Source organism: Mobula birostris, chromosome 20 (assembly GCF_030028105.1).
Source record: "Mobula birostris isolate sMobBir1 chromosome 20, sMobBir1.hap1, whole genome shotgun sequence".
Lineage (NCBI taxonomy): Eukaryota > Metazoa > Chordata > Chondrichthyes > Myliobatiformes > Myliobatidae > Mobula > Mobula birostris.
The window spans coordinates 47,096,819-47,111,365 of record NC_092389.1 but is presented as its reverse complement, the minus strand read 5'-3'; the positions used below and the strand labels follow the sequence as shown (position 1 = coordinate 47,111,365).

The following is a 14,547-nucleotide window of genomic DNA, read 5'->3' as shown; positions in this document are numbered from 1 at the left end:
AATACGTTTTGGAAAGAGATACATTTACAAAAAGCAGGAGGTTAAGGACTAAAATTTTCACTCAGTAGATCAGTAAGATATAAAATGATTCCTTCTCAAATTTAAGCAGCGTTGTATCATGTCCAAGACGGAAGAGTCTGGAGCGCAAGTGGACAGGGGCATCAGTGCACTGTAGAGGCGTTGCATCGCCTAGAAACGGCTGAAGCGGTTTTCTGCAGATCATTGCCAACGTGGACTGTTACCACCTGCAAGATGAAAAGTGAAAATTTACTTTGAACTTGGAACTTTGAAAAATTTTCTATCGAAGTATGTACAGTATTGTGCCAAATTCTTAGGGGCAGACACACACACACAAACATATATACAAATAGCATGCCAAAGACTTTTGGACAGCACTGTAGTAATTTTATGCATTACACTATACTGCTGCTGCAAAAAAATACAGATTTCATTATGTATGTGAGTGATGATCAATCTGATTCTGATGTGGGTCTCTATTGTGGACTGGGAGAGGGGGGGATCATGGTTGGGAATAGGGGAAGGGAGAGGCAGTGAGTGGGAAGCACCAGAGAGACATCTGTAATGATCAATAAACCAATTGTTTGGAATCAAATGGCCTTGCCTGGTGTCTCAGGGCTGGGTGTGTCTGCAACCACACCATCCAAGTGCACTGGCACTCCTCCTCTGCCACCTGACCCACACCCCTCCCGCGGTGCACCACCCTCGACATTCCCAACATTCTTTGCTCCTGCCAGATTTACAAACTCGATCTCCGCTCCATGTTGACAACTACAGGGCCGTGTGCAGAAGTCTCAGGCACCCTAGCTAGATAGATATGTAACGCTCGGCTCGATCAACTCACGTCCGTCTAGGGGAACTGCCGGAGGCCCTACCAAACTGTGTACTCACGTTTGCATAGGTGCTATGTAATGCACCCCGATACAAGCCCACACTGTAAAATATCAGTCAATACACAATGTACAGTTAAGTTACACTTTATAACTCTTTTTGGTGGTGTGGTTAGTGGACACAAAAAAAAACAAAGGTGCCACTCAGTAAATTTGTCAGATTTGTGCACCAAATTGAGTCGTTGGAGCTCACACCTCCCCGATCCGTCCACGAACGACCTCCGAACCTCCAACAACCTCCGAACTGTCGAATTCCGGTATCCGCCGACCGCTCCTGCACTTGTCTGTCCTCTTCACTCGCCTTGAGCAGGTATTCAAATTGGCTGTGACATATATGTGAATAGGGCTTCTTATAATGTCAGGCACTAAACCAAGATAAAAGAAATACATGAATTCCCGAGCTCCACAGAAATACAGTGATAGTTACGACATTAACAAGATTATAGCCTATCACTACATTTCAATGTATAACTGGTACAATAAAACATATAATACTTAATTTAATAATATGACAAAGTATTGCATGGTTGTACACACTAATTATCATAAAATATAATTATCAAGCAAGTAAAGTAACATTGTTTGCTCAGAAGCCTCACTGTTAGTGAGAAAAATTTACTTTTGTATTCGTGACCACCACAGATGTCGCCTTACTTATACAACTGAGTCAAAGCAGACAGCAGGGCCTGTAGTGTTGAGCAGTGTTCCTAAGCAGGTATAAAAATAACAGAAATAAAGCAAATAAGTTTTTTACACCTTCAGCCACCTATATTGGAATCAAGTATGAAATAAGAACATCTGATGAACTATTGGTAAAGCCACGAATATTGGTGAATATTAGTATCAAAAGCGGTAGGTTGGCAACTCTGCCTCATACCGTTTCTCTTGCAGAAATGGTTGGACAGGAAGTGTACCTGCGTGTGTGGATACTCACAATATCCTCACACACCGGGTATTACATGGTTAGACCAATACAGATCCTGTTTAGTCTTTAAATATATGAAAAGTGAAAGAAGCTTGAATCTTTACAGAAATTATAATCACATCTATACGAATAGAAAATATCATATTTTGGAAGTGAGAAATGTTAACCGGAGGAGAGCAACCATTTAGGAGGGTTGGAAATGTATTTCATCTCGTTCATTGCTCACTAAATTACTCTTTTTCCTATCAACACAAAGAGAAAAGGAGCCTCTTTCCAATCAAATATAGCGGCCGCTGTTAAGTTCCCCGCTTGCATATTTTGACATTTTTTACAGAGGTGCCGGAGTGGCACTCCAGTGAGATCCGGCAGCACTGCACCCCTGGTTGAGGGGTAATAACTGTCCCTGAACCTGGTGGTGTGGGTCCTGAGGCTCCTGTACCTCCTTCCTGATGGTCGAGGGGTAATAACTGTCCCTGAACCTGGTGGTGTGGATGGGTTCTAGGACTACGAGAGGTTATGTAGGATGTGTTCTGGTGTCCATGAGAGGCTGTGCAAGATGTGTTCTCGGTCCATCAGAGGTTCTGTAGGATGTGTTCTGGGACCATGAGAGGTTCTGTAGGATGTGTTCTAGGTCCATGAGAGGTTGTGTAGGATGTGTTCTGGATCCATGAGAGATTGTGTAGGATGTGTTCTAGGTCCATGAGAGGTTGTGTAGGATGTGTTCTGGGGTCCATGAGAGGTTGTGTAGGATGTGTTCTGGATCCATGAGAGATTGTGTAGGATGTGTTCTGGGTCCATGAGAGGTTGTGTAGGATGTGTTCTGGGGTCCATGAGAGGTTGTGTAGGATGTGTTCTGGATCCATGAGAGATTGTGTAGGGTGTGTTCTAGGTCCATGAGAGGTTGTGTAGGATGTGTTCTGGATCCATGAGAGATTGTGTAGGATGTGTTCTAGGTCCATGAGAGGTTGTGTCGGATGTGTTCTGGGACTATGAGAGGTTGTGTAGGTTGTGTTCTGGGGTCCATGAGAGGTTGTGTAGGATGTGTTCTGGATCCATGAGAGATTGTGTAGGATGTGTTCTAGGTCCATGAGAGGTTGTGTCGGATGTGTTCTAGGTCCATGAGCGGTTGTGTAGGTTGTGTTCTAGGTCCATGAGAGGTTGTGTAGGATGTGTTCTGGGTCCATGAGCGGTTGTGTAGGATGTGTTCTAGGTCCATGAGAGGTTGTGTAGGATGTGTTCTGGGGTCCATGAGAGGTTGTGTAGGATGTGTTCTGGATCCATGAGAGATTGTGTAGGATGTGTTCTAGGTCCATGAGAGGTTGTGTAGGATGTGTTCTGGGGTCCATGAGAGGTTGTGTAGGATGTGTTCTGGATCCATGAGAGATTGTGTAGGATGTGTTCTAGGTCCATGAGAGGTTGTGTCGGATGTGTTCTGGGACTATGAGAGGTTGTGTAGGTTGTGTTCTGGGGTCCATGAGAGGTTGTGTAGGATGTGTTCTGGATCCATGAGAGATTGTGTAGGATGTGTTCTAGGTCCATGAGAGGTTGCGTAGGATGTGTTCTGGGTCCATGAGAGGTTGTGTAGGATGTGTTCTGGGGTCCATGAGAGGTTGTGTAGGATGTGTTCTGGATCCATGAGAGATTGTCTAGGATGTGTTCTAGGTCCATGAGAGGTTGTGTAGGATGTGTTCTCGGGTCCATGAGAGGTTGTGTAGGATGTGTTCTGGATCCATGAGAGATTGTGTGGGATGTGTTCTAGGTCCATGAGAGGTTGTGTCGGATGTGTTCTAGGTCCATGAGCGGTTGTGTAGGTTGTGTTCTAGGTCCATGAGAGGTTGTGTAGGATGTGTTCTGGGTCCATGAGAGGTTGTGTAGGATGTGTTCTGGGTCCATGAGAGGTTGTGTAGGATGTGTTCTGGATCCATGAGAGGTTGCGTAGGATGTGTTCTGGGGTCCATGAGAGGTTGTGTAGGATGTGTTCTGGATCCATGAGAGATTGTGTAGGATGTGTTCTAGGTCCATGAGAGGTTGTGTCGGATGTGTTCTAGGTCCATGAGCGGTTGTGTAGGTTGTGTTCTAGGTCCATGAGAGGTTGTGTAGGATGTGTTCTGGGTCCATGAGAGGCTGTGTAGGATGTGTTCTGGGGTCCATGAGAGGTTGTGTAGGATGTGTTCTGGATCCATGAGAGATTGTGTAGGATGTGTTCTAGGTCCATGAGAGGTTGTGTCGGATGTGTTCTAGGTCCATGAGCGGTTGTGTAGGTTGTGTTCTAGGTCCATGAGAGGTTGTGTAGGATGTGTTCTGGGTCCATGAGAGGTTGTGTAGGATGTGTTCTGGATCCATGAGAGGTTGTGTAGGATGTGTTCTGGATCCATGAGAGATTGTGTAGGATGTGTTCTAGGTCCATGAGCGGTTGTGTAGGTTGTGTTCTGGGGTCCATGAGAGGTTGTGTAGGATGTGTTCTAGGTCCATGAGAGGTTGTGTAGGATGTGTTCTGGGGTCCATGAGAGGTTGTGTAGGATGTGTTCTGGATCCATGAGAGATTGTGTTGGATGTGTTCCAGGTCCATGAGAGGTTGTGTAGGATGTGTTCTGGGGTCCATGAGAGGTTGTGTAGGATGTGTTCTGGATCCATGAGAGATTGTGTAGGATGTGTTCTAGGTCCATGAGAGGTTGTGTCGGATGTGTTCTGGGACTATGAGAGGTTGTGTAGGTTGTGTTCTGGGGTCCATGAGAGGTTGTGTAGGATGTGTTCTGGATCCATGAGAGATTGTGTAGGATGTGTTCTAGGTCCATGAGCGGTTGTGTAGGATGTGTTCTAGGTCCATGAGAGGTTGTGTAGGATGTGTTCTGGGTCCATGAGAGGTTGTGTAGGATGTGTTCTGGATCCATGAGAGATCGTGTAGGATGTGTTCTAGGTCCATGAGAGGTTGTGTCGGATGTGTTCTAGGTCCATGAGCGGTTGTGTAGGTTGTGTTCTAGGTCCATGAGAGGTTGTGTAGGATGTGTTCTGGGTCCATGAGAGGTTGTGTAGGATGTGTTCTGGATCCATGAGAAATTGTGTTGGATGTGTTCTAGGTCCATGAGAGGTTGTGTAGGATGTGTTCTGGGGTCCATGAGAGGTTGTGTAGGATGTGTTCTGGATCCATGAGAGATTGTGTAGGATGTGTTCTAGGTCCATGAGAGGTTGTGTCGGATGTGTTCTGGGACTATGAGAGGTTGTGTAGGTTGTGTTCTGGGGTCCATGAGAGGTTGTGTAGGATGTGTTCTGGATCCATGAGAGATTGTGTAGGATGTGTTCTAGGTCCATGAGAGGTTGTGTCGGATGTGTTCTAGGTCCATGAGCGGTTGTGTAGGTTGTGTTCTAGGTCCATGAGAGGTTGTGTAGGATGTGTTCTGGGTCCATGAGAGGTTGTGTAGGATGTGTTCTGGGTCCATGAGAGGTTGTGTAGGATGTGTTCTGGATCCATGAGAGGTTGCGTAGGATGTGTTCTAGGTCCATGAGAGGTTGCACAGGATGTGTTCTGGGTCCATGAGAGGCTGTGCAAGATGTGTTCTAGGTCCATGAGAGGTTGTGTAGGATGTGTTCTGGGGTCCATGAGAGGTTGTGTAGGATGTGTTCTGGATCCATGAGAGATTGTGTAGGATGTGTTCTAGGTCCATGAGAGGTTGTGTCGGATGTGTTCTAGGTCCATGAGCGGTTGTGTAGGTTGTGTTCTAGGTCCATGAGAGGTTGTGTAGGATGTGTTCTGGGTCCATGAGAGGTTGTGTAGGATGTGTTCTGGATCCATGAGACATTGCGTTGGATGTGTTCTAGGTCCATGAGAGGTTGTGTAGGATGTGTTCTGGGGTCCATGAGAGGTTGTGTAGGATGTGTTCTGGATCCATGAGCGATTGTGTAGGATGTGTTCTAGGTCCATGAGAGGTTGTGTCGGATGTGTTCTGGGACTATGAGAGGTTGTGTAGGTTGTGTTCTGGGGTCCATGAGAGATTGTGTAGGATGTGTTCTAGGTCCATGAGAGGTTGTGTAGGATGTGTTCTGGATCCATGAGAGATTGTGTAGGATGGGTTCTAGGTCCATGAGAGGTTGTGTCGGATGTGTTCTAGGTCCATGAGCGGTTGTGTAGGTTGTGTTCTAGGTCCATGAGAGGTTGTGTAGGATGTGTTCTGGGTCCATGAGAGGTTGTGTAGGATGTGTTCTGGGTCCATGAGAGGTTGTGTAGGATGTGTTCTGGATCCATGAGAGGTTGCGTAGGATGTGTTCTAGGTCCATGAGAGGTTGCACAGGATGTGTTCTGGGTCCATGAGAGGCTGTGCAAGATGTGTTCTAGGTCCATGAGAGGTTGTGTAGGATGTGTTCTGGGGTCCATGAGAGGTTGTGTAGGATGTGTTCTGGATCCATGAGAGATGGTGTAGGATGTGTTCAAGGTCCATGAGAGGTTGTGTCGGATATGTTCTGGGACTATGAGAGGTTGTGTAGGTTGTGTTCTAGGTCCATGAGAGGTTGTGTAGGATGTGTTCTGGGGTCCATGAGAGGTTGTGTAGGATGTGTTCTGGATCCATGAGAGATTGTGTAGGATGTGTTCTAGGTCCATGAGAGGTTGTGTCGGATGTGTTCTAGGTCCATGAGCGGTTGTGTAGGTTGTGTTCTAGGTCCATGAGAGGTTGTGTAGGATGTGTTCTGGATCCATGGGAGATTGTGTAGGATGTGTTCTAGGTCCATGAGAGGTTGTGTCGGATGTGTTCTAGGTCCATGAGCGGTTGTGTAGGTTGTGTTCTAGGTCCATGAGAGGTTGTGTAGGATGTGTTCTGGGTCCATGAGACGTTGTGTAGGATGTGTTCTGGGTCCATGAGAGGTTGTGTAGGATGTGTTCTGGATCCATGAGAGGTTGCGTAGGATGTGTTCTAGGTCCATGAGAGGTTGCACAGGATGTGTTCTGGGTCCATGAGAGGCTGTGCAAGATGTGTTCTAGGTCCATGACAGGTTGTGTAGGATGTGTTCTGGGGTCCATGAGAGGTTGTGTAGGATGTGTTCTGGATCCATGAGAGATGGTGTAGGATGTGTTCTAGGTCCATGAGAGGTTGTGTCTGATGTGTTCTGGGACTATGAGAGGTTGTGTAGGTTGTGTTCTAGGTCCATGAGAGGTTGTGTAGGATGTGTTCTGGGGTCCATGAGAGGTTGTGTAGGATGTGTTCTGGATCCATGAGAGATTGTGTAGGATGTGTTCTAGGTCCATGAGAGGTTGTGTCGGATGTGTTCTAGGTCCATGAGCGGTTGTGTAGGATGTGTTCTAGGTCCATGAGAGGTTGTGTAGGATGTGTTCTGGATCCATGAGAGATTGTGTAGGATGTGTTCTAGGTCCATGAGAGGTTGTGTAGGATGTGTTCTGGGTCCATGAGAGGTTGTGTAGGATGTGTTCTGGGGTCCATGAGAGGTTCTGTAGGATGTGTTCTGGATCCATGAGAGGTTGCGTAGGATGTGTTCTAGGACCATGAGAGGTTGTGTAGGATGTGTTCTGGATCCATGAGAGATTGTGTAGGATGTGTTCTAGGTCCATGAGAGGTTGTGTAGGATGTGTTCTAGGTCCATGAGAGGTTGTGTAGGATGTGTTCTAGGTCCATGAGAGGTTGCGCAGGATGTGTTCTGGGTCCATGAGAGGTTGTGTAGGATGTGTTCTAGGTGCACGAGAGGTTGTGTAGGATGTGTTCTAGGTCTATGAGAGGTTGTGTAGGATGTGTTCTAGGTCCATGTGAGGTTGTGTAGGATGTGTTTTGGGTCCATGAGAGGTTGTGTAGGATGTGTTCTAGGTCCAGGAAAGGTTGTGTAGGATGTGTTCTAGGTGAACGAGAGGTTGTGTAGGATGTGTTCTGGATCCATGAGAGATTGTGTAGGATGTGTTCTAGGTCCATGAGAGGTTGTGTAGGATCTGTTCTAGGTCCATGAGAGGTTGTGTAGGATGTGTTCTGGGTCTATGAGAGGTTGTGTAGGATGTGTTCTAGGTCTATGAGAGGTTGTGTAGGATGTGTTCTAGGTCCATGAGAGGTTGTGTAGGATGTGTTCTAGGTCCATGAGAGGTTGTGTAGGATGTGTTTTGGGTCCATGAGAGGTTGTGTAGGATGTGTTCTGGGGTCCATGTGAGGTTGTGTAGGATGTGTTCCAGGTCCATGACTACCAACTTTTAACCTACTTTAAGATCAATCTAACCCTTCTCTCCTACTTAACCCTCTATTTTTCCATCATCATGTGTTCGTCTCAACATTTCTTGAATGCCCCTAATGTATCTGCCTTTAGCACCACCCATGACAGGGCGTTCCATGCACCCACTACTCTCTGCCTCTACCATCCCCTCTATACTTCCCTCCAATGGCCTGAAATTATGCCTCCTGGCATTTGCCATTTCTGCCTGGGAAGAAAACTCTGGCTATCCAGTTGATCTGTGCTTCTTATAGTCTTATACACTTCCATCAAGTCACCCCTCATCCTCCTTCGCTCCAAAGAGAAAAGCCTCAGCTGGCAAAACCTACCTTCACCAGACATGTCCTCTAGTTCAGGCAGCATCCTGGTAAATCTCCTCTGCACCTCACCTAAAGCTTCCACATCCTTCCTGTAATGAGGTGACTGGAACTGAACACAATACTCCCCAAGTGTAGTCTAACTAGAGTTTTGTTAGAGCTGCAACATTACCTCGCGCCTCTTGAACTCAATCCCCTACCTAATGAAGGTGAGCACAACATATGCCTTCTTAACCACCTTAACAACTTACGTGGTAACTTCAAGAGATCTATGGACCTGGATCCCAAGAACCCTCTGTTTCTCCACGCTGCTAAGAATATTGCCATTATCTTTGTAATCTGCCTTCAAATTCTAGGCCTTGGACCTGCTGTTGCTCAAGGCCTTGAGCTTCCTGTTGATAGAGGCTCCACGGCAACCAGCTCTGGCTCATCATCTGCTCTGACTGGAGACAATTCACAGCTGTGGCCCACATTCTTCCCCTCCCAGCTGCCTGCTCGCTGGCTTGGGCTGGAGACAATTCCTATCACTTGGCTGGTCTGAAGGAGACAGAAGAAAAAAAACTTTGAAAACAGCTGGCATTTTAAAACACTCAGTAAAAAACAATCTTGGCAGCCAGTGTCAGATGAACTTCCTGACCTTGTGACGCTCAGAATACCATTCAGTTTCGCCTCAGAGACTCAGAGAGGCGTGCAGAAGAATCCATGGCAATGGCACCAGTGACAAGAACACGATGTAGTCAAAGGTTTATTTTCATGATATTATAGAATAACATGACTCTAATAATGCCATCCCTGATACCGTAACAGGTCAGTGAGCAGCCCAGGGAGAGGGGACCATTTAATGCGGTGAGATGTGAGAAGCCCCAGTACTACTCCCCTTTCAGACAGGTGATAAAGGCAGATTTATTACAGGCAATCACATAATGGAGGGTGGGTCAAGAGAAACTGCTTTCAGCGGCAGGAGGGTCCATAACTGGAGGAAAGAGATTGAGGATAATTCTTAAGTTGCCATAAATCTCTTCACTTTGGTTACTGAGATTCCAGTTCCTGGGTTTGGGCTCAGGCCTCTTGTTCAGACTGGACTCAGCCTAGGCCTGGGTCAGAGGGGCAGTGAAGTAATTTCTTTTTAACATAGACAGTCGTGATTTAGAATTCACTGTCGCCTGGCCTGCTGAGTTCCTCCAGCATTTTGTGTGCATTATTTCAGATATTTCCCTGAAGGGTAAACGCCACAGGGGAGCTGGACTATAATGTGTGGTTAAAGGTGTAGTTGGGGGGTGGGGTGGAGATACATCTCTACCAAGGGAGGTGTAAGGTGCTCCTTCCCTCCACTAGTCTGCAGGTCACCCTTGGGCAAGGAATAGCACCTGCTTAGCACTCCCGATCAGGGTCACATCAAACCACGGAAGCAGGTGGTGGTTGGTTCTATGAACAGCCGGTGCATATCACAAGTCCTGGTTATACGACCACGGACGCCAGGCAGACAGTGTCTGAAGAGAATTCATAATGTCTAGGGTCACCCGTCTTGTAAAGACACTGCCCCAGAAGAGGTTTGCCATTGCCCACAGTGCCAAGGACCATGATTGCCCACATCATATGGCATGACACATAATGATGATGGTGAAAGGTGTAAGAAAGTAAAATATCCTTTAAACAGAGAGAGAGAGAGCGACATCACAGAATGTTACTGTACAGGGAGAGCTGGGGGGGGGGTGGTCACAGAAAGCTAGCTGTGAGTAATGTAGATAACGACAACGACAAAGACAAATGAGATTCTACACACAAAATACTGGAGGAAATCAGCAAGTCAGTCAGCATCTATGGAAATGAATAAACAGTTGACATTTCCGGGACAAGGCCCTACATCAGGACTGGAAAGGGAAGGGGGAAGAAGCCAGAATAAATAAGGTGGGGAGAAGGGAAGGAGGACACGCTGGAAGATTATGTGTGGAGCCAGGTGGGTGGGGGAGCGGGATGAAGTAAGAAGCTGGAAAGTGATAGGTGGAAAAGACCCAACTGTTAATGTCCTGGAGGGGCCACCATTGTCCAGAGTCTCAGCAGGACAGCCCACATAAATACTGTGGTACCAGAGCAGATTGGATGTTGAGGACTCAATGAAGACATCCCCATCTTAAGCCTCTTCCCTTCCTAATTCCCTTTCTCCCATGGTCCACTCTCCTCTCCCATCAGATTCCTCCTTCTTCAGCCCTTTAACTCTTCCACCCCTCCCAGGGGTTCCCAACCTTTTACTTGCCATGGACCAGTACAATTAAGCAAGGGGTCTCAGAGTGAATGTGGCGAGGATGTTTCTCATGGTAGGGAGTCTAAGACCAGAGGACAGCCTCATAATAGCGAGGTGTCCTTTTAGAGATGAATAGGAAGATGAGAAGAAAGTTCTTTAGCCAGAGAGTGGTGAATCTGTGGTGTTTATTGCCACAGTCAGCTGTGAAGGCCGAGTATTTTTGTATATTTAAGGCAGAGGTTGGTCAGGGCATGAAGGGATAAAGGGAGAAGGCAGGAGATTGGCGCTGAGAGGGAAAATGGATCAGCCATGATGAAATGCAGAGCAGACTAATGGCCTAATTCTGCTCCCATATCTTGTGGCTTTATAATATTGGGAACCCCTGACCTAAACCCTTCCAGCTTCTAACTTTATCCATCTTCCCCCTTGCCTGGTCTCACCTATCACCTGCCAGCTTGTACTCCTTCCCTCCACGCTCCCACCACCTCCCAGTCTTATTCTGGCTTCTTCCCAGTTCCTTTCCAGTCCTGATGAGGGGGTCTGGGTTTGAAACATCGACTCTTTATTCCTCACCAGAGTTGCTGCCTGACCTGCTGAGTTCCTCCAGCACTTGGTGTGTGTGTTGTGGGTTGGAAGCTAAATATGCTTGACCCTGATGGACTGAGAGAGACACAACCTCCACCTACTGGCTGTTTATTAACTCGTAAACCAGTACAGGGAAAAAAAAGAATTGAATCTGCCTGATGGGTCCATTTCTTGCCAGATGTCTTGCTATTTCTTCTTTAATGATAGCTTTCAAGCATTTTCCCAACTACAGATGTTAAACTAACTGACCTGTAGTTACCTGCATTTGCCTACATTATTCTTTGAACAGTGGCGTGACATTCGCCATCTTCTGATCCACCAGAACCTGGAAGGGTCCAGAGAATTTTAGTAAATTATCACCAAAGCCTCCACTATAACTTCTGCCATCTCTTTCAGTACCCTGGGATGCATTCCATCAGGACCAGAGGACTTATGTATCTTCAGCCCCTCAAGTTTGCTCAGCACTACCTCTTTAATGATAGCTATTGTATCGAGGTCTTCACCTCCCATCACTTCCATAACATCTCTCTTTGGCATGTTACACATGTCCTTCACCGTGAAGACCAACACAAAATAGTCATTCAAAGCTTCTGCTAGTTCCTCGTTACCCAATATCAATTCCCACTTCTCATCCTCCCAGGAACCTACGTTCATTTTAGCCACACTCTTCCACTTTATATAATTATAAAAACTTTTACTATCCATTTTTATATTTTGTGATAGTTTATTTTCTTTCTTTATTCCCTTTCTTTATTACTTGCTTGATGGTTCTTTGTTGCTTTTTAAAGTTTTCCCAGTCTTCCAGTTTCCCACTACTCTTGGAGGCTTTCTGTTCACAAGCTTTTAGTTTGCCGCCTTCTTTAATTTCCATAGTTATCTCAGACTGGCTCTACCCAACCTTACTGTCCTTGCTTTTAACTGGAATATACTTTTATTGAGCACCGTGAAAAATCTCTTTGAAAGTCTTCCACTGCTCTTCAATAGTCCCACCATATAGCCTGTGTTCCCAGACTACACTACACTTGGTCATCCCATTATAGTCTCCATTGTTTAGACATAATACACTGGTTTTAGATCAAACTTTTGCACCCTCCATTTGTATGGGAAACTCAGTCATACTGTAATCACTCTTTCCAAGAGGATCCCTAACTACAAGATCACTAATTTTACCCTTCTCATTGCACAGGACCACAGTCCTCCTCAAGACTGTCTCGAGCAACTTGATTCACCCAATCTATGTGCAAGTTAGTCCCCCATGATAACTGCTGTTCCATTCTTACATGCCTGAGATATTTCTGTTTATTGCCTGTGCCACTGTAATGTTATTATTCGGTGGCCAATCGACAACTCCCACCAGTGATTTTTAATACTAAGCCATTGTACCAATATTAACAATGCCCTCTCCCACCCCTTCAATGTTCCAACCTTATGCCCAGTAGGGACAACACACTCGGCTGTTCCAGAGGTAGCAGTACCGGGGGCAAGAATCACCCATGAGTCTAACAGTGAGGGGGGTGGGGTGCTCTTTGACATAGGAATGGAAGTGTACCTGACCTTGCACTCAACGTCAGTGAGACCAAAGAACTGATTACAGACCTCAAAGGGTATGACGAGGGATCACACGTCAATCCTCATAGAGGGATCAGAAGTGGAGAGGGTGAGCGATTTCAAGTTCCTGGGTGTCAACATCTCTAAGGATCTATCCTGGGCCCAATATATTGATGCAGTTACAAAGAAGGCACAACTTCGGCTATATATCATGAGGAGGCTGAGGTGATTTAGTATGTCTGCAAAGACACTGGAAAATCTCTACAGATGTACCATGGAGAGCATTCTAATGGGCTGCATGGCCATCTGATATGGAGGTGAGGTGGGCACTGCACAGGACCGAAAGGAGCTACAGAAAGTTGTGAACTCAGTCAGCTCCATCATGAGCACTCACCTCCCCAGCATCCAGGACATCTTCAAGGAGCGATGCCTCAAAAAGACGGCATCCATCATTAAGGACCCCCGTCGCCCAGAGCATGCCCTCTTCTCATTTCAACCGTCAGGGAGGAGGTACAGGAACCTGAAGACACAAACTCAACGATTCAGGAACAGCTCCTTCCCCTCAGCCATCAGGTTTCTGAATGGACAATGAAACCATGAACACGAGCTCACTACTTTTCTCCCCCTCTTTTTGCACTACTTAATTAATTTAACTATTATCTACATACTGCCATTGCCTTTTGGTGCCACAGTAAGAGCCTTAATTGAGTGCCAGTCTAGTTGGATTTTCTCAACCATTTATGCCCAGAAAGTGCTGGCCCTCCGCTTTTCAATACATAACTGCTGTGTTTGGCCTCCATATGTCACATTCCCTTTCGTAAGACCATAAGACAAAGGAGCAGAATTAGGTCATTCAGCCCATCGAGTCCACTCCACCATTTCATCATGGCTGATCTCGGATGCCATTCAACCCCATACACCTGCCCTCTCACTATATCCCCTGATTCCCTGACCAATCAGGAATCTATCAACTTCCGCTTTAAATATACCCACAGACTTGGCCTCCACCACAGTCTGTGGCAGCGCATTCCACAGATTCACACTTTGGCTAGAAAAAATTCCTCTTTACTTCTGATCTAAAAGGTTGCCTGTCAATTTTAATGCCATGCCCTGTACCTCTGTATACTTCTATTAGAGGAAACATCTTCTCCACATCCACCCTATCTAGTCCTTTCAACATTCAGTAGGTTTCAATGAGATCCCCACGCATTCTTCTAAATTCCAGTGAGCACAGGCCCAAAGCTGCCAAACACTCCTCATATGTTAACTCCTTCATTCCCAGACTCATCCTCATGAACCTCCTCTGGACTCTCTCCAGTGACAATATGTCCTTACTGAGATAAGGGGCCCAAAACTGTTGACAACACCCCAGCTGCAGCCTGACTAGTGTCTTATAAAGCTTCAGCATTACCTCCTTGTTTTTATATTTTGTTCCCCTTGAAATAAATGCCAACATTGCGTTTGCCTTCTTTACCTCACGCTCAACCTGTGAAGTAACATTCTGGGAGTATTGCACAACAACTCCCAAGTCCCTTGGCACCTCTGATTTTTTTTTTTTTTTGCAAGTTCAAAAATTTGTTTTATTTAGCAAGCAGCCAAACCAATGACTAGAGATCAATACGCTTCACCTAGGTACCTGTTCTTCAGCTACGATTTCCTCTGTTTATGCCTCTTCTTCCTCCCTTTGAAATGTTTATACCTCTTCGGCTAATGATTTGTTGCCCTTGAGCTGCAATTCTCCCCATCTGTGAATAAAGCTGTACTCTTCACAAAGGTTTAGGTTGTGTGATGGCAGCATCAGCTGAACTAGGAGGATCCTGGCTAGTG

The 14,547-nt window shown here is 46.2% G+C and overlaps 1 long non-coding RNA gene across 1 annotated transcript; it reads right to left on the bottom strand.

Moving 5' to 3' along the window:
- Positions 1 to 208: 208 nt before the first annotated feature.
- LOC140212694 (uncharacterized) lies at positions 209 to 13,196 on the bottom strand. The gene is made up of 4 exons (XR_011889778.1): positions 13,115 to 13,196; positions 8,597 to 8,882; positions 1,104 to 1,273; positions 209 to 245 (listed from the first exon to the last, which is right to left on the bottom strand). It is a non-coding gene; the product is annotated as an uncharacterized lncRNA (long non-coding RNA).
- Between the last annotated feature and the right edge of the window lie 1,351 nt (positions 13,197 to 14,547).